Source organism: Coregonus clupeaformis, chromosome 38 (assembly GCF_020615455.1).
Source record: "Coregonus clupeaformis isolate EN_2021a chromosome 38, ASM2061545v1, whole genome shotgun sequence".
Lineage (NCBI taxonomy): Eukaryota > Metazoa > Chordata > Actinopteri > Salmoniformes > Salmonidae > Coregonus > Coregonus clupeaformis.
Genome location: NC_059229.1, coordinates 4,553,624 through 4,580,604, shown reverse-complemented (window position 1 = coordinate 4,580,604; position 26,981 = coordinate 4,553,624). Strand labels below are relative to the sequence as shown.

General features: G+C 46.5%; 1 long non-coding RNA gene across 2 annotated transcripts; it reads right to left on the bottom strand.

Moving 5' to 3' along the window:
* Positions 1–741: 741 nt before the first annotated feature.
* On the bottom strand, positions 742–26,453 carry LOC123482805. 2 transcript variants are annotated; one of them, XR_006657942.1, is made up of 3 exons: positions 25,698–26,453; positions 13,038–13,135; positions 742–827 (listed from the first exon to the last, which is right to left on the bottom strand). It is a non-coding gene; the product is annotated as an uncharacterized LOC123482805 (long non-coding RNA). The 2 variants fall into 2 exon arrangements; XR_006657941.1 differs by lacking the exon at positions 742–827 and adding an exon at positions 10,283–10,559.
* Between the last annotated feature and the right edge of the window lie 528 nt (positions 26,454–26,981).

Here is a 26,981-nt window from a genome sequence, read left to right as displayed (position 1 = left end):
AGAACAGGGGTAATATTGCCTGCACTGAGTAACACCAAGGTTTTTGGACTGACCCACTGATGGACACATCATATGAATTTGCAATCCACCCCATTCTTTCTCAACATGTTGCAGGGATCTACATTGCCACCATTTTACTCGCATATGCGGCCAAATCTTTTGCTGTGCGATCTGGAACTTTAATTTAGGAGCACCATAGCTTTACTATCTCAAATCCTATTCATTGCGCTCCTAAATGTATTTGTATGCGCCTACATTTTAAAACTTAAGCACACACGTACGTACGCCTTGTAAAGGTCAGCCTAGAGCCCCGTGTTGAACAGCCTCATCCATCTACCATGATGACCTGTGACACTTCATTTCATGGGAGCAATTTAGTAACATCAGCTTCCCTATCAAGTTACACGGAGAAAAGGGCCCCATTCCTACTGAGGACACAGATCTAGCCAAGGGTAAGACGCAATAAGCAGGGAACTGACCTGTGTGGCGCTTGCCTGCAGAGGCTGAGGTGGAAGAAGCAGGGGCACCGGGGGTGAGTGGGTCGGAGGCGGGGGTAACGGCGAGGTTACTCAGGGCTCCGGCGGGCAGTGGCTGGCCCCTCTTCAGTAGCTGCTTGTGCTCCTGCTGGCGGAAACGCGGGGGCACCTCACGAGGCGGGTAGCGGGGGCCTGACGGAGGCTGAGGTGGGGTCTGCTGCTGTGACGTCTGCTGGGTGCTAGGGGGGGCGCGCTTCCCATTGGTTCTGACTGAGGAGGAGGCCTGGGGCAGGTTCACACAGGTGGTGGGGTGGTGGAGGGGGCCGGAGCTGGGCTTAACTGGCTCTGGCACTGGAGGAGTACGCAAACACAGGAAGCAAGGTATTAGCTAATGCTGCACAGCACACATCACTAATCCACTGTACTTTACAAGACAACATTGTTGGTTGAATGAGGTTTCCTGATGGAGTATGACATGAACACAATGATCATTTGAACATGTTGATTTGAACTGATGTTCATAGGTTGGTAGATCAAATGACCTCTAACCCTAGAGTACAGATGGCAAGGCTTTATTCTCATTATACCCCAAATATCTGACATCCGTATAACACATATCCCTCATTTACTAAGGAGAGATCATGCAAAACATGGTTAGCATTTCCAAAGTACCGTTTTAGTAATAAGATGTAAGGCCAATATAGAAACTCTTCCCTATGCTTGAACACCACCGACAGACAGCCCATGCAACATGAAAGGGCAAGTTCCCTCTGCCGTGTGAAGGGTTCTTACACACACCCACCCTCACCTCTGCCTGACCCTTTGCATTCCTCTGTCTATTAGTTTCCCAGAGAGAACAGCCCTCTAATCAAGCCTTGCCCAGACTGAGTGGTATTAGCAGTCAGTACTAGCGGGAGCTACTGTGTCAGCCTACTGTAGCTAAAGGAGCTTAGCTGAGCCCTCTGGGTGAGCAGGAGGCTGGGGCTGTACAGGCTAAGAGCTACCCGCAAGGACTGGAGTGGAAACTAATAGACACAGAGCACAGGTGTGTGTGTGTGTGTGTGTCCCCGCACCAAGGCTTATGCAGCACAGGTGTGTGTGTGTGTGTGTACGCATTACGCAACCTCATTGGAAAGAGGTTAATACCCTACATATCTAACATGGTATGTGTGCTCACTGTCTATGCTGAGTAGAACAGCATGGCAGCCATATTGTCTCTCAATACTTCATGACCTCAGTGTTGCACTGAGCTGCTACATCAGTTTGGTGAATATACTTTGTTGTGGTTCTATACTCTCTAGGTGGCTACAGAGGTGAATGCATAGGCTGGTTTAAAAAACAACAGGCTGGCAGCTATGCCTCAGGGGGGAGAAAGAGAAGAGAGAGAGAGAGAAGACTGAATCACAGACAGCCAAGAGAGAAGACGGGGGAGAAACACAGAGCGAAGGGATTGGCACAGGAGAGATGCAGATTAGCAACCAGGCAACATATCTCTCACTCTCCTGGGAACACAGGAGCCACTGTCAGGACTGTCTGTCACGACACACACACACACAAAGGACATACACAAGGACAAATGCACACAATGACATTTGAGGTCGTATCAGTCTGACCAATTAGGACAACTGCAGCTTATGACATTTGTTCATGTTGACCAAGTTGTGGCTCCGGAGATATCGAGCTAGAAACTAACAGTGTGTGACTGTAGAATCCCACACGTGAACAGTAGAGGCCTGATGTGGCTGACTAGCTGTCCTGTGTTGCAGCAGCCGGGGTTAAAGCAAACACTGCAGGCAGGCCCACGCATTCCCTCTGCCTGCCAAAGGCCTGTCCCACTGCCAACCCCGTTTCTATAAACATAGTTACCCTCTGCACATGAGCTGTGCCCCCCTGTGCCTCTGACACACACAACCTCAATATACTTTCAAACATGCGCATACACAACCTGGTTCTCTCCCCCTCACACTCATACAGCCTGCTGATCTACGTCCCTCTCTGGTCAGAGCCGGCCCCTCCAGCAGCAGTAGCTAGCTAGCTGGTTGGGAGCTGTAGCAGGCAGCTGGTGACGCACATATCTGATTCAATTCTGCTTCAGCCCGCCTGACGCAGTCACAGCCAATCAGCAGGCAGGGTGCTGCGTCCTCACCACACAACCCCCCTCCCTCGGCTCTCTCCCTCTCCTTTGCCCTGCTCCTCTTTTTTTGCTCGCCTTGCCTCTCTCTCGCCTTTTACAATGTCCACCCTCTCCTGTTCCGTTGCTCACTCAGCTCAGCCATTCCATTCTCTCCCTCTGTGTCAGCCCCCCTCCCTTCAACCTGTCCATCTCCCTCCCACCCTTTTTTTCTGGCGCTCCCTCCCCCTCGTTCATCCAATTCAGTCTCTCTCATTGTTCGCTGCTGCTCTGAATCCATTAGAGGAAGCAGATGGACTGCTGGGCTGTTATTGCTCACAGAGGCCGGCAGCCTCACCCCCCCCCCCCACCACACACACTATGAATCACAGGTTCTATGACGTAGGGGGAGGGTGTACATTGTGAGTGTGGACATCCTACATTATGCGAGTGTGTCTGAGGGGGGTTGGGTGCGTGTGTGTGGGTGGGTGGGTGTGTGTAGTGATGTGGTTCCACTCTATTCTCCAGTAGCCTCTGTTTATGACAACACTGGTGCTTTTACAACACTATTAAAAAGCTATTAAAGCACTATGTTGTGAGTGTAAATGATCACAGTCTATCTAGACTATGATGTGAAATTGCTGTTGTTATTCTAGCCAGCTGGGTAATGTGTAGCCATCTTTGGAATAATCTGCATTTAATAACTCTCTCAGTGAAAAAGAGTGTACTCAGGAGAGAGTAGCTGTGAGTCTGTGCGCAAGAGCGTGTGAGCATGAATGGTGGTTACGATACAATAGAGGACATCTCTCTGCTCTAAACAAAGATTTAGCAAAACATTACTTTTCTTTTTGGGGGAAGAGTTCGTTTTTAATCCATAACAAACGCTAAAGCGCTTTGGGGGAGATTTCCGAGGCAAGGGGAAACCAAATCCCTTCACCAGGATGAGAGAAAGCTATATGAAAATGCTGTCTAGTCAAGTTCTCTAGCGCTATCATTTGGGAGAGATATGGGAGATTCAACTGCATATCTGATGGGAGAGATAGCAGGTGATACGTGTGACACTGTCATACACCAAAGACTTGGAGGGGAGATTGAGAGATAGTAGGAACACACAGAGGGAGATGCACAGTAAAGGGAGAGAATGAAAGATGGAATGAATGGAGAATGAGAGAGAGAGAGAATGGTATACAGAATTAGAGAAAGAGAGCAAATGAGAGTGCGAGAAGAGATGGAGTGCAAACAAATAAAATAATTAAAACAAACTGCAATACTGGATCCTTTGGGGTCGCTAAAGCCTTAAAAACACTATTTGATGTTCGAATGAGTGTCAATTAAATACATATTTTACCCCCTTTTTCTCCCCAATTTCGTGGTATCCAATTGGTAGTTACAGTCTTGTCCAATCGCTGCAACCCCCGTACAGACACGGGAGAGGTGAAGGTCGAGAGTCATGCGTCCTCCGAAACACAACCCAACCGAGCCGCACTGCTTCTTGACACAGTGCCCACTTATCCCGGAAGCCAGCCGCACCAATGTATCGGAGGAAACACCGTACACCTGGCTACTGAGTCAGCGTGCACTGCGCCCGGCCCGCCACAGGAGTCGCTAGTGCGCAATGGGAACATGCCGGCCAAACCCTCCCCTACCCTGGACGACGCTGGGCCAATTGTGCGTCGCCCCATGGGTCTCCCGGTCGCGGCCGGCTGCGACAGAGCCTGGACTCGAACCAGGATCTCTAGTGGCAGATGGGACAAGACTGCCTTAGACCACTGCGCCACTAGGGGGCCCTAAATAAACCATTATAACGACACACTGTAAATTCCATTAAACCCTCTGAATGGAGGAGAAGCACTCTCCGCCAAACTTGTAATTATGGCCTCCTGTCCCCCAATCTCAATGGTTAATTACACTGAAAGAGAAGAAAAAGCATGAGCGGAAAGGATGATGGGCAAGTGGGCGGGCCCTGGTGCATAAGGAGCCATTGTGATTGGTTGGTACAGACAGTGCGCCTGGCTTTGAAGGTTTCTAGGAATCGTCCATTCAGAGGTTAGCTACGTGCTGCCATTGTGTGATGAGGACGCATTTTAAATATGTGACCGTGTTTATAGTGGGGGAGGGCTGTGTGTAGAACACATACAGTGGGGGAAAAAAGTATTTAGTCAGCCACCAACTGTGCAAGTTCTCCCACTTAAAAAGATGAGAGAGGCCTGTAATTTTCATCATAGATACACGTCAACTATGACAGACAAATTGAGATTTTTTTCTCTCCAGAAAATCACATTGTAGGATTTTTTATGAATTTATTTGCAAATTATGGTGGAAAATAAGTATTTGGTCACCTACAAACAAGCAAGATTTCTGGCTCTCACAGACCTGTAACTTCTTCTTTAAGAGGCTCCTCTATCCTCCACTCGTTACCTGTATTAATGGCACCTATTTGAACTTGTTATCAGTATAAAAAGACACCTGTCCACAACCTCAAACAGTCACACTCCAAACTTCACTATGGCCAAGACCAAAGAGCTGTCAAAGGACACCAGAAACAAAATTGTAGACCTGCACCAGGCTGGGAAGACTGAATCTGCAATAGGTAAGCTGCTTGGGAGCAATTATTAGGAAATGGAAGACATACAAGACCACTGATAATCTCCCTCCCTAAAATCCTGCAGTGCCAGACGTGTCCCCCTGCTTAAGCCAGTACATGTCCAGGCCCGTCTGAAGTTTGCTAGAGTGCATTTGGATGATCCAAAAGAGGATTGGGAGAATGTCATTTGGTCAGATGAAACCAAAATAGAACTTTTTGGTAAAAACTCAACTCGTCGTGTTTGGAGGACAAAGAATGCTGAGTTGCATCCAAAGAACACCATACCTACTGTGAAGCATGGGGGTGGAAACATCATGCTTTGGGGCTGTTTTTCTGCAAAGGGACCAGGACGACTGATCCGTGTAAAGGAAAGAATGAATGGGGCCATGTATCGTGAGATTTTGAGTGAAAACCTCCTTCCATCAGCAAGGGCATTGAAGATTAAACGTGGCTGGGTCTTTCAGCATGACAATGATCCCAAACACACCGCCCGGGCAACGAAGGAGTGGCTTCAGAAGAAGCATTTCAAGGTCCTGGAGTGGCCTAGCCAGTCTCCAGATCTCAACCCCATAGAAAATCTTTGGAGGGAGTTGAAAGACTGTGTTGCCCAGCGACAGCCCCAAAACATCACTGCTCTAGAGGAGATCTGCATGGAGGAATGGGCCAAAATACCAGCAACAGTGTGTGAAAACCTTGTGAAGACTTACAGAAAACGTTTGACCTGTGTCATTGCCAACAAAGGGTATATAACAAAGTATTGAGAAACTTTTGTTATTGACCAAATACTTATTTTCCACCATACTTTGCAAATAAATTCATTAAAAATCCTACAATGTGATTTTCTGGAGAAAAAAAATCTCATTTTGTCTGTCATAGTTGACGTGTACCTATGATGAAAATTACAGGCCTCTCTCATCTTTTTAAGTGGGAGAACTTGCACAATTGGTGGCTGACTAAATACTTTTTTCCCCCACTGTAAGTGGATTATAGAAAATGCTCATCTGCCTCCTGTATTGGGTTACATACATGATTCTCATTGAAAATCAAATGTGACTTCACGAAAAGCCATCTTTTTCATATCCAAGAAATGCATTAGAAAGAAGTGATGTAGCTGAGATTTAACTAAACCATCTGACCGATGAGGTGTCTTTGTGTTTAGTGGTCTTGTTGAAGTGGATACACTGTAGTTTAGAGGACTGATGGGTACTAAAGGTTAAGAGGGACTATAGACTTTAGAGGTACTGAAGGAGCAGTAGCTTTGAGTGTTGCTGGTTGCTTGTTAGGATACACCCAGACAGTCTCTTGTGTGAGTGCGTGCCATGGGGGTGGGGGTGTCTGAGGTTCCATCTGTCAGTAGTAAACCCTGTAGCGGGTCAGAGACCCCCCCACACACACACACACAGAGAGAGACACAGACAGAGAGACTTAAAGGCACAGCTTTCCACCCCTCACCCTTCCCTGGGTACTAGGCCATCACCATGGAGATGAGCACTGTCTCCCTGCCTAATGCACCTCTGCTCTGTGTGCCTCCTGTGACCCCCACCCTGAGCCCTGACACGCACACCACTAATGAGCAGAGGGCTCATCTCAGCAGTGTCAAGCCATTCTCTCCACTCTATATGCTTTAGGAGTCCATAGAAACAATTCATAGAGATGGCTTGTTAGAATTTGCTGCAGTTAACTATGGGTAGATAACACTAAGCCAAAGTCCCACACTTAGATACGATTCAGTCAGTTTTCCTTTATCCATACAGTTTATCTAAAGTAGGAGGAGGTTGCCCAAAGACTGATCTACGGTCAGTTGTGTGTTTTCTACACGTTATGGTGAGGAGAAGGTAAGCTGATCCTAGATCTGTGCTCAAGGACCACTTATATCCACGTGCCTTAGGAGTCAGGTGTATACCACTGAGCCAATGCTTCCCACATAGATATGATTTGTCAGTCTTCCCACATAAAATGGTGGTGGTGGTGGTGGTGGTTTGGACATGAAGAGGCTGAATGTGACCTGAAGCAAAAGACAGGAGGGCCGCCTCTTCCAGACATACCAGGCAGTCTTGCTCCCCTCCCCTCCATACAAAGGAGCCTCTTCATTAAATGCCATTCATATCAGCACATACGCTTATATATTAATCTGCCTCTAAATGTGACATGAGCCCTCTCAGCTGTGGTATAACTGAGGATGTATTGAATTGCCTCTTCTGTCTGCGGCGTGTGAGTGATAATCCAACATGAATACATGGAGAAAATAGAGAGGGCCATTGTTTTGGATCCTCTCGCTCTCCCCCCTCATCTCTCTCTTTGTCCCCTCCCTCTCTCTACCCCTAATAAACCCCATCCACTTGACATGCAAGCAAAGAGAAGAGAGAAAACAATTATATTTCGCATCCATAAATCCACGGGACGTAAACCAGAATCCATTCACTCGCTATTAATTTACAGAGTATTTATTAATGTTGCAGTTACACACAGAAAAGCGCCGGCGCCCCTCCCCCCACAGGGAAAGTCAATTATCCCCCAATTAGATTGCGATTCATGAAATCCGACTAAAAAGTGTTGACACAATTAATTTAATGTGAAATTGCAAATTAATCCAATATGCATATTACAATGTCGCAGTGGTGACACCGTGTAAATATGTCAGTCACCGTGGCAATTGGTGGTGGGTCGCCATGGTAGCAGGGCAGAGGTGTCTCCCTAGGAAGGGGAGAGAACAGCATGGGTAACGGTGTTCGCATGCTTCACGGCCGAAAACAGTTCGGAAGAGTTTGTGCATATAATATGACGACACTGACGTTTTTGTTCATTTTGAATGTTGTTATGTTTTTTTGGTCTGTTCGGGCAAGCCGAAGACTACGCCCCTTCGTCAGTGATTGGTCAACTAGGGATTCTTCAATAGTGTTGTCATTCAACGAGAGACTCCTCCTTTTCATGCACATTTTTTCATAGAGAAATACTGCACCAAACATCTTACTTAGATGTAAAATTGCGCAACTAAGAGCTCTTAGATGAATTAGGACTATTTTAAGGAAGTATATACTGGCTACGGCGTCTCAAAATGGACAAACGTACTATTACCTATTTTTTCTCATTTTTCAAGCAAAGGTCTTTTAAGGGAGTTTGCAAGCACACTCGTTCGGTTCACCTAGCTGACTTCAGCTAGCAGCCAGCCAAACTGAAGCATGCCCACGCCTTAAAGTGAAACGTAGATGGAAGATTGACATGCATTACATTTTGTTCTTCAACCCTTTAAAAAGGTAGTCGCTGTTTTTCTGATTACACCAGGGCTGGGTAAAGAACGCGTCAGCCGTACCCGGGTATTACTGACGGCTTTCGCTCACAAAAACTCGGAAGCCGCCACCTGTTTCCATGAATTGCATTTGCGTCACGCCCGAGCCAGTTCCGTGTGTTCTCATAACTTATTTAATGATGTGTGTGTGGGTTTGCGTGTGCATACAGTGAAAGGTAGTGTTGCAGTGGCTTTGAAAGCATATCATTGCCTGGGCTGTTTGCAATTCCACACTAAGCATTTCCTCCAATCACAGGGAGAGCTGGATTGAGTCTCCCGGTCCCAATAGAGATGGGGGAGCTAGGTGTAGAGGGTGTGTGTGGTGCATGGTGTGTGTGTGTGTGGTGCATTATGTGTGTGTGCAGCACGAAGGGGTTTGATTGTGGGGAATAATCAGCATCCCCCTACCCTCCATGCTAATAGAGGGCTGAGGCTCTCTCTCTCTACCCCAACAGGGACTGCCTGGGTGGGGGAGGATGGTGGCTGGTCCCCCGTCTCACTGGACCTCCATTGCTAATGGGGGGCACAGGAGTTAATTCCGCAGCGCCGGTGCCTTATCGAATGTTCATACATATGAACGAGCCAGGCAAGATCGATTACCGCAAACAAATTGAAACGTGAGAGGAAGGGAGGAGGAGGAAGCTGGAGAGGTGATTGGAGAAGGGATGAGGCTGGGGGGTTGTGGGTGTACAAACGAGTGCGTGTGTGTTTGAGAGAGTGATGAGAGATCATTGATATGGTTGGAGAGACATCACAGCTGCATACTGATTTGCCCACACACACACACCTTATTTAGTGACATGGATGCTAACTGAAGTAAGTCATATGCTACTTAGAGGGCTCTGTAGCAAATTGAGTGGAGAACATTTTCTCTCTCTTGCTTACTTTAAAGGTAGGCTATACTGTGTCAATTTAGTTGTTTCAGCTCCACAAGTTCCTTTTTGGCCCTATACTCTGTAGGCTGATGCTTGAATATACACATCCCACTTTCTTTCCTACTCACTTCCTTTCCCTCGCTCCATTTTTCCCTATTTCTCTGTTTTTACACTTCTCCTCAGTGTCATCCGACTTCTAACTAACCTTCTCAGTCTGTTAGACGCCCTCCGTCACCCCTCCGCTTAAAATGGTTCCTTCTCACTGGATGACTCACCAACACCAACAGACGGAGCACCGAGTCTCCCCCCCAGAGATAATGAGGCAGACCTTAATGAGGTCAGAGGTCAAGAAAGTGCCATTGACCTCTACACAACGCCAACGGACGTCGGGCCAAACACCAATGGCTATTGGCTAGGGCTGTTAGCTAGCTGTTAGACCGCCTGGGGTGTGTTGGGGCCAATCCCTGGTAACACAAACACACACAGTACACACACACACAGCTTTTAGAGGAAGAGGTGCTGACCAGTGCAACCTGAACAGATGCTCTAATGGGCTTTAGAGTGGACCAAAGCCCTGGCCCCATCTGCCTAATACCTGCAGGGGATTTAACACACCTACACGCACTAACAATGACACCTAGGCTTGTTCACACGCAATGACACATTCTTCACACACACTAGACTAATCCGTTGGCTAAATACAATAAGAAACGTTTGACGTGCACAAATGGGAACACATGCAGAAACAGCATGCATACTTCACATACTACCGATGCGAGGCACACATGCTGCTGGGAGACAGTGGAACAAGGAACCGTAGAAGGCAAGATGCACCTTAAAAGACTGTCGCCCACGGAACTGACTGAACTCCTTACCCTCCCAAACCCCCTCCATCCCCCAACCCCTCTCTCCCCACTGTTAGGAGCTCCCATCTGGGTGCCCTCCTCACGCTTCATTGGCCAGCACTGCTGAGCTCAGAGGAGGAGTCAGTGTGTGTTAGTTAGACGACGCTGGACTGACTCGATGTGTTAGCTGTAGGCTACAGGGACCTGCTCCTATACAGCCCTTATCTGCATGTCTACGCCTTTACGGCTCATATGAACTCCCTTAAATCAGAGGTGATAAGGGCCGTGTGTGTGTCAATCATTTGCATGTCTTTTTAAAAAGCTATGCGGCTAGGAGCGGAAGTTAGTCATTCCACTCACCTTTGGTTTCTCTCCTCAGCAGCCTAGAAGACACACAGACAGAGACACAGACAGAGAGAGAAGTCAACAGCTGTAAACGTAGTTGTTTTTGTTCAATGATTAACGTGGCGCTACCAAAACGGTATGTCATAAAAGTTGGTCATTAACTAAAAAATTACCGCATTAGAGGAAGGAATTTATGTACTTTTCCACAACAGGACAGGAAACTGTTGAACAAACTCATAATCAAAGTAAACATGAGAAATGATATTCCCAGTAGAACTTCATTACATTGCAGGCTGCCAAATTGGATGCAGCCCACAATCACATATTCATACAAAGACTGGCCAAATATCTTAAATGAAAATCCGATTGAAATTAGCTGAAAATGTAGGGATGTGGGACATTGAGCCATACAACTGGCAGTAGACTGTGTGCCTGACTAGACATGCAGGGTAAAACGCCTCAGTCTTCAAGACCCAAACAAGCCCACCTGGGTAAACGCCTGCTATAAAGTGCCTTGGCACAGCTGCTGGCTAGTGGAAGTAGAGTGGAACGTGATAACTACAGGCTGTGGAATGAAAAATAGACATTTTGAAAAACATACTCCTTTGGAGCACAAATTGTGCAAAAAAGGTTAACAGATACTCTAAATGATGATTCCGTAACTAACTATTAAATTAACATTATTTAAGAACATGCTAACCACCAAAATGCCACTATATCCTCTATTAATACGAAAGTAAATACAAAACACTTGTTCAGTTGACCTTCTTAGGTACAACTTAAAGATGTGTCCATCTATGGCAGTCGATAAGAATGCAGAAGTGTTTGCGCTGAAGCGCACTAATAAACAAGAATGAGTTCGTAATATCGCCACTAGATTTCACCGTCAGCATGTATTGAGTAGATTCACCACAGCGCTTTACAACAGTCAAAGGCCATGTAACGATACACTATGGCAACCTCGCAATAAGAGCATATGACAAGCACGCGCTAGCTGTTCATTACGAAAATGTTTTCTTACTGAATCCATCATGTGAATTATACTGTTATTCAATAAAAATAAAATAAATGTATTGGCTATGTATTTCAACTGCAAATGGAATGCGCTGATTACTGAAAACGTTCATGCAGGAAAATGCTTGCCGCACTGGTTTTAGTCACACGCTCACGGATGAGTCAGTGTTCACTTTGGGGCCAGTCCAATGTTTCGCAGATAAGTAGCACAGATTGCTAGCTAGCTAGGCTAACTACCTTCGCTGGCTAGATAGAGCCTAACTTCATTGCTGGATAGCTAGCTAAGTGAGCATATGAGGAGGACAGGGCTCCTTTCTTGGTGAAGCTAACTTTTGTTTATTTATTCATTCTAATATGCCATCACTGGTTGTGGAAAGCCACCATGCCCACTCTATCATGACGGGCTGAATGATGTTCAATGAGAAGCTCTTAGAGCGCCCTCTTCAGGCAACCATTGAAAATGTATGTATATAATATCTGGGCTTTATCTGTGGAATAAAGACAGAAACAAATATTTATGTGAAAAGGCTAATATCGACCGATAATATCGGTCAACCGATTTATCTGTCGGGCTCTAGGGTGTATGTGTTTTTAATACATGTGCATTTCATTGTGTTTTTAAATGCCTGTGTGTACAATTGTATGAATGTGCATGAATGGCGTGTGTCTATGTGCGAGAACAACATCTCCTTGGTACATGTGCATACAATGGACAATTTACCAGAGCCAGGCTAGTGTTTCCAACAGAGCAGTGTGTGTGGCTAGTGTGCTAGCCTCCCTTGAGCCATGGAGTCCAGCTCTAATCTGTCTTTAAATAGGGTCCATACACCTGGCAGTGAGCTGCCTGCAGGGTTACAGGCTCTAGGCTAATCCATGAGGATAAGCTAGGGAGGAACTCCCACACTCACAGTCATATAGCGCCTATACTGAACTGAACACACCTACCTGGGGAACAGAAGTGAATGGAGGAGAGGAGGGAGGGAAAAGGGGGGCGGTGTAGTCTGATGTAGAAGTTTTTCGGAAGGAGGTACTCGGTTTGAGGAGACAGAAACAGCCAGCGAGAGAGAGAGACAGCGAGAGAGAGAGAGAGACCGTGAGAGAGAGAGCGAGAGAGAGAGACCGTGAGAGAGAGAGAGCGTGAGAGAGAGAGAGAGAGCGTGAGAGAGAGAGAGAGACCATGAGAGAGAGAGAGAGAGACAGTGAGAGACAGCGAGAGAGAGAGACAGCGAGAGAGAGAGACAGCGAGAGAGAGAGAGAAAGAGACCGCGAGAGAGAGAGACAGAGAGAGAGAGACAGAGACCGTGAGAGAGAGAGAGAGAGAGAGAGACAGCGAGAGAGCGAGAGAGAGTGAGACAGCGAGAGAGAGAGACAGCGAGAGACAGCGAGAGAGCGAGAGAGAGAGTGAGACAGCGAGAGAAAGACACAGAGAGAGAGAGAGAGACACAGCGAGAGAGAGACAGAGAGAGAGAGACAGAGAGAGAGAGAGATTTAACACCACTCACCTGTTTCTGAGCAGCTTCCTTCTTGGTCTTTTCTTGCTTTTTATTTTTATTTTCTTCCATCAAATGGTTCTCTTTCTCGTGTTGTTAGCTTCTCTCAGCTGCAAATAGAAAGGGAAGGTTTTCAGAACAGGGCAGAGAGGAGCAGCAGGCTTTAAGTTCAGTAACCTAGATCTACAATTTCCCTTTCATCCGCTTAGAGGTCAATGTCAGAGCTAGCAAACTTTTTCCAGAGAATACTTTTAGACGCCAAGCACATACAGCATTTCAGAAGTAACACACTGAGTTGCTTCTTAAATGCAATTTCCTTCATGGCCAGAGAGAGATTGGGGGCAGGGGGGGGAGCAAAAGAGAGACACCCGGAAACTGACAGAGGGGAAAAGAGATAGAAAAAAGGAAAGAATGAGAGTGAAAGAAAGAGAAAGAACAAACTCTAAGCATTTCCCAAAGTCTGTCTCCAGTCGCCAGCCAAGCAGCCAAAGGAGAGATCAGATAGCTGGAGAGCCAGAGGTATATTTCAGCCTTTATTTGTTTTGGCTGAAGTTTGGTGACGGTTCCTAGAAACTATTAAAGGCATGAGTAGAGGACTGGGGGAGCCTGTGTGTGTGTGTGTGTGTGCGTGTGCGTGTGTGTGTCGTGTGTGTCTAAAGCCTGCTAGTGCCGGTTATCCATTCCAATCTGGTCAGTGTTGCCAGCTAGGTAAGTGCCACTCATAGTAGACATTCTGGTTATTATCTGGCCAATGGGAAAACTCAGTGGTCAATACTACTTGACAGCTTCCAACTGACTGGGTGTTCCTCTCACCGCATATCCAGCCTGCTATCCTGGGACTCTGTGATCTCACCATCCTCTTCAACTGCCTCCACACACACACACACACACTCAGGCCTGCCATGCACAATCGGCCATTGTGCTCTGTCCTCAGCAATAGGAAGGGCACAAACACACATTTTTCTCAGTGCCTGAGTGAATGACACACACACACACAGGCGCTGATTGTGCATAGCGGCCAGTGAGTTTCGCCAGACTTAGCCAGTCAGAAAAGGTGTCTGGAGAGCGAGAGAGCGCGCGAGGGGGAGAGAGAGCGCGCGAGGGGGAGAGAGAGCGCGCGAGGGGGAGAGAGGAGCGCGCGAGAGAGAGCGCGCGAGGGGAGAGAGAGCGCGAGGGGAGAGAGAGCGCGCGGGGAGAGAGAGCGCGCGAGAGAGAGAGAGCGCGCGAGGGGGAGAGAGAGCGCGAGGGGGAGAGAGAGAGCGCGCGAGGGGAGAGAGAGAGCGCGCGAGGGGAGAGAGAGAGCGCGCGAGGGGGAGAGAGAGCGCGCGAGAGGGGAGAGAGAGCGCGCGAGAGGGGGAGAGAGAGCGCGCGAGGGGAGAGAGAGCGCGCGAGGGGGAGAGAGAGCGCGAGGGGAGAGAGAGCCGCGAGGAGAGAGAGAGCGCGCGAGGGGAGAGAGAGCGCCAGGGGGAGAGAGAGCGCGCGAGGGGGAGAGAGAGCGCGAGGGGGGAGAGAGAGCGCGCGAGGGGGAGAGAGAGCGCGAGGGGAGAGAGAGCGCGAGGGGGGAGAGAGAGCGCGCGAGGGGGAGAGAGAGCGCGCGAGGGGGAGAGAGAGCGCCGCGAGGGGAGAGAGAGGGCGCGCGAGGGGGGAGAGAGAGACGCGCGAGGGGAGAGAGAGAGCGCGCAGAGGGGGAGAGAGAGCGCGCGAGGGAGAGAGAGCGCGCGAGGGGAGAGAGAGCGCGAGGGGGAGAGAGAGCCGCGAGGGGGAGAGAGCGCGCGAGGGGAGAGAGAGCGCCAGAGGGAGAGAGAGCGCGAGGGGGGAGAGAGAGCGCGCGAGGGGGGAGAGAGAGCGCGAGGGGAGAGAGAGAGCGCGAGGGGGGAGAGAGAGCGCGAGGGGGAGAGAGAGCGCGAGGGGAGAGAGCGCGAGGGGAGAGAGCGCGAGGGGAGAGAGAGCGCCGAGGGGGAGAGAGCGCGAGGAAGAGCGCGAGAGGGAGCGAGGAGAGAGCGCGAGGGGAGAGAGAGAGCGCGAGGGGGAGAGAGCGAGAGCGCGAGGAGAGAGAGAGAGCGAGACGAGGGGGAGAGAGAGAGCGCGAGGGGGAGAGAGAGAGCGCGAGGGGGAGAGAGAGCGAGCGCGAGGGGGAGAGAGAGAGAGCGCGAGGGGGAGAGAGAGAGCGCGAGGGGGAGAGAGAGAGCGCGAGGGGGAGAGAGCGAGCGCGAGGGGGAGAGAGAGAGAGCGGGAGAGAGAGAGAGCGCGAGGGGAGAGAGAGCAAGAGAGACAAGAGACAGAAAGAAATTTGCAGGCATGGCCATTAACAGCTGTCAATCTACAGTACAGCTAGTATACTGCCTAACAGTAGGGAATACTGACAGAGGACTTGTCTAGCTGTAATGACTGAGGGAGGACAGTAAAACACACTATCAGACTCCTATTCATCATCGAGGGAACTGTGTGTGTGGTGCACTAGTATCTAATTGGGCAGAAAGGCTGGTTGGTTCTCTGCCTGGTAATAAGTAGGTGCTCAATAGTGCCTCCTCTCTCAGATCTGCCTATTAACCAGACCAGCGCTCCTGCACGGCGCTAACAATCCAACAACCCCATAGGCTACCATTCCTCCTTCATCTGCCCCCTACTACCCCCTCGACCAATCACAACACCCCGTCAGTCTAACTGGCATCTCTCCCCACCACCATCCCCCCTGCTCGGATATTCCTTGGCACCGGTCCAAAAGGGGGGGGGGGTTCAGGCTAGCTGGCACTGTTCTGAATGTTGGAATTACCCTCAGAATAGAAAGGGGTGGAAGGAGGGGGAAGAAGGGGAATTGGATCGGGATGTAAAAATATCCGGCGGAACCCTTTGTGTGCTGGAATTTTCCGAAATAGAGCCTCCGACTCAGTCCATCTACTGCTTAGTGACTACTAGCCTACCACCGTCCTAGCTGTTAATAACATGGGATCTCCCATACATAGCCCATCTGGTGAGCCAGTTTATGACAGAGGAGATCAGAAGAGGGGGAGGGGTTATGACAATAATACTACACCACGCACATTTATTTATTTACCTCATTTCCTAGAAAATACACGGTTAAGTAAACTAGGATTAAGAATGACGGTCAGTCTATTTTGGTAGCAGGCTAGTAGAGGTTGAACTAACACACCACGCTGTACAGCACAACCACCTGACTGTGTTCCTGTCTCCAAGATCACAACAAGCCATTGTTCACTGCTGTGCTACTGCGCCCCACTCATCCATAGGAGAAGCATTGAAATCTAAACCTAAAGTTCACTAATGTGTATTTATTGATGTGTAACCTATATTTTTGGTAATTACAGGGCTCATCTGTAAAAGAGACCTTGGTCTCAGCATGACTCCCTGTCAAACTAAAGGTTAAATAAAACATTTAGCCTGTGTAGGCTTTTCCCAAGATATAATGTTACAGATATCCATTTCTGCACCGCTGCACAGACCACCTCAAAATAATTTCTTGTTATTGTGCTGAATGTGCCCTACAGCCTTCATAGAAATAGATTAACTAGAACGGGCATCCCCATTCAAGTCAATGTTATACCAGTCTGGTCTGAGCCAGAGATTTAACATGACAGCACAGTGCCAGTGCTCTGTCCCTAACAGTGTCTTAGTGTTGTAACTGTCTAACACTAAACCCAAAATAGTTGCCATTCAATCTAATCCTAGAAAGCACAGTACAATTTGAAGACTTAACTAGCAGCTGTGCCTAATCTGAAAAGACCCCAAAAAGCAGCAAAATTGTGCCGACTAAGACCGAGACAGTACTGCATCCAGCTATGACACTGAAGCAACCGCTCTGTCTGCTCCAGGAGTTCCCTCCTCACAGGAGTTCCCTCCAGAGACAGGACAGTCGTAACGGGTGGAGGTGAGGATGGTGCTTCTCACTTCTAATTACACTCAAGGGAGCCAGGTGAGAGCACTGAGGAAGAAAGAGAAAAGCAAAAGATGAGACTGAAAAGCGAGAGAAAGAGAAATGTACAGTATAGGTTGTCAAATAGCATAGTTGTCTAACGACCGAACGAGAGAGAAAGAGACAGGAAGCAAGCGAGATAAAGAGAGAGAGATGGCGATACAGACAGAGAGAGGGCACCAGCTTAGGGGAAATGACAAGGGCAGTGGGACTTTGCCCTTCTGTCCCTGTCTGTCTCCACTGGGCTGCTGACACCCCCAGAGTCAGGCTGACACGTCGGTTGGCTGGGGATCAAGTTACACCTGCCTGGCAGAGGCACTCCACACAGAGAGAGACTAGCTGACATATGTTCTGGTGAAGCAGCGCTCTCTGAACCTTCCTGGCACGCCGGTCTAGTAGGCCTCTACAGTATCATATGCCGGTGTTATATACTGTGGAAGACCTATAGCCTAGATACATGTAATTCACCTTTCCACGTTTTTGGATTACACTCGCTTTGTATATGAAGATTGATTTGTTTAGCCGCTTTATAGCACACTAACAATTGTTTATGGATAAAAAGTGTTGCTGAGTTGAGCATTCAAAGACGTCGCATTGCAAAGGTTTCCTTCCATCTCTGAGCTGTATATAAACTCTGCATGACCAGAATCAACGCAGACAGAAAGCATAAGAGAGGAAAGACATACGGTCTATGAGGAACCTGCTACACAAAAATAGCAGCGCTTGTTAAGAGGGACTAACTGGTGTGTGTGTGTGTGTGTGTGTGTGACGACAGCAGCACAGGGAGTCTGAGACGTGTTCACAGAGAGATGCTGGAGCTGCTGATCACACCGGGGAGGAGTAGAGGGAAAACCAGAGGATGAAAAGACGGGCAGAGCAACACCAATTAAGAACGACAGCCGTCGGGAGAGGGAGACAGGCCAAGAAGACGAGAGGAGAGCATCTGTGAAGGGAGAGAGAAAAGAGAGAGAAAGCTCACTGGGGAGGAAAAAACAAAACGCAGCAAGATGGAGGAAGCTTAATTCTACCCATCCACCTTGGGTGAGAAAGGAAGGAAGCCAGAGGAGAAGAGGGGGAAGAGCAGGGGGAAGAGCGAGAAAGAGAGAGAGAGTCAGGCTCAGACTGCAGGGCAGTGTGCAGAGCAGAGCTAGACGTCCCTGACACAGGGCCAAGGTTGCCATGATGGCCCCAAGGCAAACAGGTGTTCCGGAGCCCTTCTGGCTAACACAGCCACTGCACGAACGAAGAACGGAGCAAAGCCATGGAGGAAAGGAGGAGGAAGGGAAGAGAGGGGGGGGGGGGGGTGAAGCCACCACAGTCCTCATCCCTCTTCCTTTTGCTTTCCTGCAGCCAGGCATTAGGAAAGCCACAGCTCTCCTGAGCCCTTTTACACAGCCATTATCCAGGATGGCTACCCACAACCTGCCTGGAGAGTAGTAATCCTACAGCCACCATTAAAGACTGAGGAGACTAGTGTAGTCTTAGGCTGTGTCCGAAATGGCACCCTATTCCCTATATAGTGCACTGCTTTTGGCCAGAGTACCTATTTCCTATATAGTGCACTGCTTTTGGCCAGAGTACCTATTTCCTATATAGTGCACTGCTTTTGGCCAGCTATGGCACTAGCCTTAGTCTAGTCTATCTTAAAAGGGGCAATCAGCAGTTGCTACATACATTTTTGGACTTATAAATGTACCCATTGATTCTTTAAAAATATAAAACGTATAAATGCCTCATGAGCTTAGTTTAACTGTCGTACCACATCAGAACCCAAAATATAAGCTTGTTTTACTCCAATGTTTGTAAACAAAGTAAATGTAAACAATATTTAGCCTCAAAACATGGTTAAAACTATAATTTTGAAATCATGGCTGGTCAGTACTTGCATCCATAGCACTGTCTATGAATTTGAGGGTGGTTACATTTATCCAGCCCCATCCCTCAGCTTTTTACCGAAACAGGGGTGGGGAGTTGGCTTTGTTATTGTTTCAATTGCTCATTGCAGCATTAATGCCAACGGATGGGAAAACAAGCCTGTAAATTCCCCAGCTGTCAACCTCTTCAGTTTTGGAGCATTATGCCCATTCCAGTCACCAGTGCAATATGCAGCCATTATGAGTGGGAACAACAACAGCCATCTCAACTATGCTGCTGGGCTGACTCAATGAATGGAAAAGAGGGTGGTGATTTTCATACTCTTGGTTGCTGGCTGGCGGCGTTGAGAGCCCCACGAAAGCTAAGAATAAAACTCCTTTGAAGTTCTCTTTCAGAATTTATTAGACCTCAATGTCTTCGCTAGCTGCTTCCTCGCCAAGTCAATAGGGAACTTATGTTCTGCCAGGTTCATTAGGTAAAGAAATCACAACTTAATATGATAAAAAGCTTATGTTGTGCCAAAGGCATATAGACTAGACTATTGAGCATATTGCAGTGTATAGAGGCGGCATGGGGAGTCTGTCAGTTTCTATACTTGGCCAATGGACAAGGCTGTCAATGGCTGCGCTCAGACAGGCGGCCCAATTCTGATATTCTTTCCCACTAATTGGTCTTTTCACATCAGCTCTTTTTCAGAGCTGATCTGATTGGTCAAAAGGAGAGAAAAAAAGATCAGAATTAGGCTGCCTGTCTAAACGCAGCCTAAGCTGCCAGAGAAATGTGGATTGTGGGCTGTGACTCACTCAATAAGGGAAAGTACCCTAGTACTTTTTTCTAAGGCTAAGGAGAGTTACATGACCATAACGGTAATTGAGAAAAGCTCTTAGTTGAGCACGGTACTCTGATAACTTGTACTTTAGCTGGGTTGACAAGCCACATAGGCCACTGGAGAGGTGAGAGAAAAGTGGGTCTTTTTGTGAGACAGTGGGTCTATTTGTGAGACAGTCACTCTACTTCAACTCAAGACAGAGTGGAACATTAGCTGGTTCACAACTTGCTGGAGCAACTTTTACAAACTCAGCTTTTGTTAATGCTATGAGGTTGTTTTTAATACTTCTTCAAGTTAACTATCCAGATCAAGAAGTTTCTCAGGACAAAAACATATGGAAATGTCTGCTCTACCCAAAATTACAACCAAATAATTGCAGCTTTACCGCAAAAAATGGAAGAGGAAAGTGCAAGGGGGAAAAAGTAAGGAACTTGTCTGTCGGCCCTGCATTAAAGAACATAATTGGTTAAAGAAAATTGTGATAAATAAAAAAGTATACCAGTTTCATTTAAGGACCAAAGGATTGACAGCCGTCCCATATAGATTGCAAAATAGTTGGGAAGAGATTTTTGACGTACCGATTCCATGGCATAGTGTTTATGAACTCCTGAGTGGCGCAGTGGTCTAAGGCACTGCATCGCAGTGCTAACTGTGCCACTAGAGATCCTGGTTCGAATCCAGGCTCTGTCGCAGCCGGCCGCGACCGGGAGACTCATGGGCGGCGCACAATTGGTCCAGGGTAGGGGAGGGAATGGCCGGCAGGGATGTAGCTCAGTTGGTAGAGTATGGCGTTTGCAACGCCAGGGTTGTGGGTTTGATTCCCACGGGGGGCCAGTATAAAAAATATATATATATGTATTCACTAACTGTAAGTCGCTCTGGATAAGAGCGTCTGCTAAATGACTAAAATGTAAATATAAATGTATGAACTGATACGCAAAACGATGCCGGATTCAAAACTTACAATTGTTCAATTTAAATTATTATACAAAATTCTTGCTACCAACAGAATGTTATTTATATGGTGGATAGAATCTTCCCAGCTCTGCAGATTTTGCTGCGAAGAGACAGAATCATTAGATCATGTCTTTTGGTACTGTCCATTTGTAGCTTGTTTTTGGACACAGGTCCAGAAATGGCTAAAGGATTGCAATATTTACCTGGAGCTAATCCTGCAGATAGCACTACTGGGTGATCTGAAAAACCATAGTCAATCGATCAATAATATAATAACACTTTTAGCAAAAATGTTTATTTTCAATCTGTAGAAACAATGAGAATAGAAGGGTTCAGAACTTTTGTAAAACATCACAGGACAGTTGAAAAATATATGGCAAATAGAAATCCAATATGGATGGTGTTAAGAGATAGATGGGTGGTGTTGAATGGAGTTGAAGGATGGGACTAATAACAACAAGATAACTAACGTAAAGCATACTGTGTCCATAATAAGTATATAGGTTATAGGTTGAGAGCTTTTGTGAAAGAGCACAGTTAGAAAGATATGGCATCTAGTAGCAAACCGGATGGACATCATGAAAATGATCGGAGAGGTTGAGGGTAGAGGAAGTTCAGGAGTAAAAACAAACAAAATAGAATTATTATAAAATTGACTGTGTCCATAAAATGTATATAGTATGTATAAGCTGGAAGTAGAGGCTTAAGCCTTGTTGTTCACTAGTTTACTCCAATTAGGGAAGGGGTGGTGGGGTTGGAAAGTAATAAAGGGAAATATATATTTTTAAAAGGATATGTATTTATATGTATGCATGCAATAAAAACATTGCATGCATACGTAAAAAAACATATGGGGGATTGGAAGTGATGCAGACAATTACATTGATGGAAGTTACAATCTATCTGCAATATTAAAGCTGATCTACCCCTTCAAAAAAAAAAAAAAAAAGTTTCAGGACTAAGATGAATGTGAGTCGCGCTAAAGCTGCAAAGACTCTAGTATCTACTATTTAGGCATTGGAATGCCTTCTTCCAGTTTCACTACTACTATTGTCTAATAAAACTGTCCAAGCCACGAGGACTCAATGAAATGACGACAGAAGAAAAAAAACAAACAGTATAGGGTTGGTCTCCTGAATGGAGCCAGTTGACTGCATTCCCTCAAGGTTGCTCTGACATTGACTGCCTGCCTTTCACTGTTGCCAACCACAGCAGAGAGACAGAATCTGTCAAAAGAAAAAAAGCACAACAAAGTCTGAGAAAGAGGAATAATAAGCACTTTGTTTAGCTGGGGGGAACAAAGCATGCTCAGATCTGATGTGTTTGAAAGATGCTGTGAGGAGAGAGACTGGCTGGGTCCCTGCTGATGTAGGGGGGAGTGATAACTTACTGAATCCTTCATGGCTGACAAGATGGATGGGAAATTGAGCTAATGTCTAATAGGACAAGTAGGCCATCTTATCAAGGTACTGAAGTTACCCCATAAGTAGCCTATTGCAAAAGCTGATTGTAATTTAGTGTTCAACTCATGGAAAATCTATGAAGTATAGTAAAACAGCTAACGTGCATGTAGGCTAAATGGAAACATGGACTCCAACCTGAAATGCAAGCCAATGTTGAAATATTTTGCCATTCAAAAGTGAAGCGAACAAACAAGTTCTCAATTGCAATGTGCGCTAAAGCACTGTCAACACTACGCAATCAAACTATGCCAAGTATGAATGCCATTCATGTCACTGGGCTGATTCAGACAAGCATCAATGAAGATGCAGGTGGGGATTTGCCAGGTATGCTCAAAATAAACAAAGCCTCAACCTTACCTGGAAAAGCCTTAGCACACACTTGACTTATCCCACAGCATGTAGCCTAATATAACTTAGTTATCGACATAATAACGGCAAACAAACATTGGCTATCCAAATAGATTTTTTAAAGTAAGTAAGTTGTAATGACATTACAAGCACTGCCTACTGTCTAATAGTCTGACAGAAACAGTGCGGTTAGTCCAGCTTCTCTCTGTCCTCTACATGTGATGATGCCTCCTCACGTCTCTCCAATTAGCCAACATAAGGGGAAAGGGAGAGGGAGGCCCCCACTGGCCCCTGCCTCGACATCGACAGGACATTCCCCTGGATCGCTGCCAAGACACAGTGCCTGCCTGGGCTGGGCTCCCCCTCCCGACCCACCCCTGCGCCCCTGCCAGGTCCACCCCTCCCCTCTCACATGGACTAGACATGGCAGGCAGGCTGCACCATCGTTAGTTACAGCCTCCTATATTAGGGGTCCTGGCCAGTCGACCCCACCCACCCCACGTAAGCAACGGTTATGGCACTGGGGCCCTTGGAAGGGGGTGGGATGTTTCCATTTCCCACTTTCAACCTCTCCTGGCCTCACACACACACACACGAGAGGCCGACTCCCCTTGAAGTAATGACATATTGATTCTGTTTACTTTCAGGGAAGACTGCCTGAGTAGTAACTGACAAGTGTTGGCAGGAAAGGAACTAACCTAGCAGGCACAGTCCACCCTATTGAAAGATCTTCAATTCATTCCCAGTGTGATTACATTACACCAGTCAGTCAGACAACAGCTGTTTGGCCCAAGCTTTACCCTGGGACTTATAAAGAACACCCTACCGCTATAGGATAAATGGTTCGGCAGAAACCCTCATTGAATTAAGTTGATTTCACTGTTGACGCCCCTCTATCGCCAGCCGCTGACCAGCCTCAGCCATGACGACCTCCTGGTACACAGAGAGAGCATGTTATCCATCAGGCCTGTTTTTCTTTTTTTTAAGGCTCATAAAATCGCCAGGCTTAGTACTACAGCGGTGCACCGGCAGCCTGGGCGAGATCAGTGTGGGATGTGGATGGATAGACTGAGGCAATGGCACCCCGTGGGTTTGCCTACTCTGCTCATGATGTTTTGTCTGCAAGGCTGTTGAGGACATCGAAGGAGAGAATTAAAAGCGGTTTGTGTTCTTACATTCGCCTCAGGCAGCCTTCACTCTAATTTCAAACAAATGATCCATCTGAACAGGAGATAAGGAAGGGTTTTGGTGTAGTGTTGCTAGGCAGCCAACCCTCGGCTCTGTTACAAGACTCTAAATCAAAACAAAAACAAACGTGTAGTAATCAGTCCAGTAATGAAAACAGCTCCCTCTCCAGTTCCATGCATATTTCATTCCCTAAGCACAGCTCTACATTGTTTTATAACACTTTGTCAAGTCAAATATCAAATATGTTAATAAAGAATGCTTTTACTCCTGAAACAAAAACATTTCTAACTTATGGCGAAATAACACCTGTAGGTTACAGGAACGGAACAAGTAGCCAACATCAGCAGTAAACATCCTCATTATGTCAAGACAACATGCCCAGTCAGTCCCAAGACTGCCTCCTTCCTTCCTCAGTCCCCAATCACCTGCTGTTGTCTGGAAGGGGTAAAGGGGTCCGCATGCTTCCCATCCAAAACAGTTCGGAACAGTTTGCGCATATATTATGACGATTTTGTGACTTTTTTTCCATTTTGGTCTTCGGCAAGGGTTTTACCGGCTGTTCGCAGAGCCGAAGTCTACGCCCCTTCGCTGGTCATTGGTCAACAGTAGGGATTATTCAATTAAGTGTTTGTTGTCATTGAACAATAGCCGACTCGTTTTCATGTTTAAAAGAATTTGCTTGAGAAATACTGCACCAAACATCTTAGATGTCGAATTGCGTTACTAAGATCTCCTTGGCAAAAACATAAATTAATGACAGATTCGTTGAGTTATCCTAGATTAATTCTGACTATTTTGAGGAAGTGCTGGGGTGGAGGGTTCGGGGACTGTCAGCTGGGCTGGGGGCGTCGCAGGGTGGAGGGAGACGGGAGGCACCTTCACGAACTGATTAAGAACTGCAGCGCATTAACCAACTGGCAGCCAGAGCCTTGAGCTTTACATTAAATGGTCACACTCCTCCTGGTAAGCACTTTAAGTATTCTATAAACCCGCCATGTCCCCCACTACCCCGGTCTCTCTCCCCGCTCACTATGCATTTCATTATCGCCCCACTGGTGTGTGACGATTGAGATAAGATGGGGGGTGGGGGCTATAGGATGTACTCCAGCACCTTGGGATGGGAGTATGCATAGGGATAGGAAGGTGACAGTTCAATCCCAACTCATACCTTCCTCTACTGTATGAAAAGGGGGTAGTGATGTTTAACAAATAAACAAACACTGCAGTCCACATTATTGTAGCAATTTGATGGAATGGAATCAACATAGAGGAATAACAACGAAAGGTCTCAAATATTACGGTGTGTGGGGTCTGCCTTTAGACTACATTTCAAGCTGAATATGACACAATCAACTGACTTATTTGACATGGAAAGGTTTGCCACTTCAAGAAAAGCAGCTCTGTCCCTACAACACACGTGCATTCACTAGAATCAGGAGAGCCAGTCCATTCCAGTGCCATTTCAACCCGAGCTAAGCCGACCATTAATTAGATTATGATATAACCTGCCTCTGGTGGTCCTGGTTTGAGATTCTGAACACAGAACTCTCATGCATTTTCATCCAAACCCATGGATAAATCATGGTTTGTATTTTAGAAAAGGCAGCCCTGTCAATAACAGCTACAAATGAGTTCAATTAAGGTCTCGCTATAAACTCTTTATAACAGTGAAACTATGCTTATCAGCAATGCATGCTGCCCTTGTAGTTATGTTTAAAGCTTCAGCTTGTTGGTATCAAGTCTCATCTTAGATAGCCATCAGCCTATCCACTATCATTGACATTGGCTCGTTGACTGTAAAGCAAAAATAAACACTGCATAGGCTCAGTGTAATGTCATGGTGGTAGGAATTTAACTTGCCAGCTAATATAGCTGACGTTACCCTTTCCCAGAATGTATTGCTATAAATCAGCTAATATAAGTTAGTAAATAAAAGCAATGTAACTATGAAAACTGGAACAGTAGCAAAATACTGGACTTTGCTCGAGCCACATAATAAATAGAACACAATGTATGTTAGAGCTGGTGTGACGCCGCTTGGCAAACAAGCTATGGTTGGATATCAATAAAGTATTCCTTACCTTGCGTAATCACACGTTGAGCTTTGGCAGCTTTCAATACAGAGTTGGTGCACGGCAGAGAATGATGCAGAAAAAGCATTCTCCTGCGCCTATTCCGAAAAGTACCCGTAAATAACAAATCAGGAATTCAGTCTTCCCAGTTATCCGGCTAGCTAGCATTAGCCAAGTTCAGCTCTCGTGCGGCAGCGGCTTACTGACCGAATAACTGTTTAAGCAGCTTCATAACACAAAATACCGAGATCGATATTTGAAAAACAGACCGCAAGAACTTTGTATTTTAGGGCAACGATGCACTAAAATTACAATTTTCGCAACATCAAAAAACAATGCTAAACGTCGAAGTATCACGACATAAAAAAAATATCGGAAAAAAAGCAGCAAAAAACGAAAAAGCATGAGAAACAATTCGACTCAAAAAGTAGCTGAGTTGTTAACGTTAGCTAGTTGGCATTAGTCATCGACTGTTGCAATTAGAAATTTGCAAATGTTTTCAGTAAATTGTCGAAGATAATTACTAGCTAGCTAGCCAACTTGTGTTAAAGTGCAAAATGAAATAATTTGTGTTTAGGCCGCTAGCTGATGAGCTAGCAGGTTAGCAACAACATCTGACCGACGACCTTGCTACCACGAATGCAAATTGAAAAACGAATCCAAGAAAATACATTCTCGAAAAATCCAAATGTAGGAGTGGACAGTCATAATACATTCAGTGAGCTCTCGTTGACAGCGTTCTTGCAGCCATTTTGTTCAAACTAATACCGCTCGCTCTCTCCGCTGAGAAATAATGTAGGAAGTGGCCCCCATACCCAAGCAGCCAATCCAAGTGATCTCCCACTAACAACACAGCATGATCCCGCCCCGTTGTACCATTGACAATGGCAGCCTGATTTGCTCACTAGAATAAATGGACAGGCAGATATAGAGGATGATAAAATAGTGCTGGCTAGTTTGATCCATTTTCTCATGTTTTATTACCAGCCTACCTTGGGCACTCTTCAGTTGCATATGTGTGGTAAATGTGTGGGTAATGACTACCATATAGGTTATTTCTGTAGGCTATGTAAATCACAAATAAGTTTATATTAATGGCAATGCAAAATAACCAATTCAGTTCTGTGAATAAAAGGCTAAATAGTTTAAATAATGTATCAAATAGTATGTGATTAATTTGCAATTTAGAAGTTAATGCTAGAATACATACTTTTACAGGGGCCCTTGATTCTATCACATAACCTTCCTCAAAATCTTGAAGTCACACGAAGTCCACCAAGAAGGAGCATATTT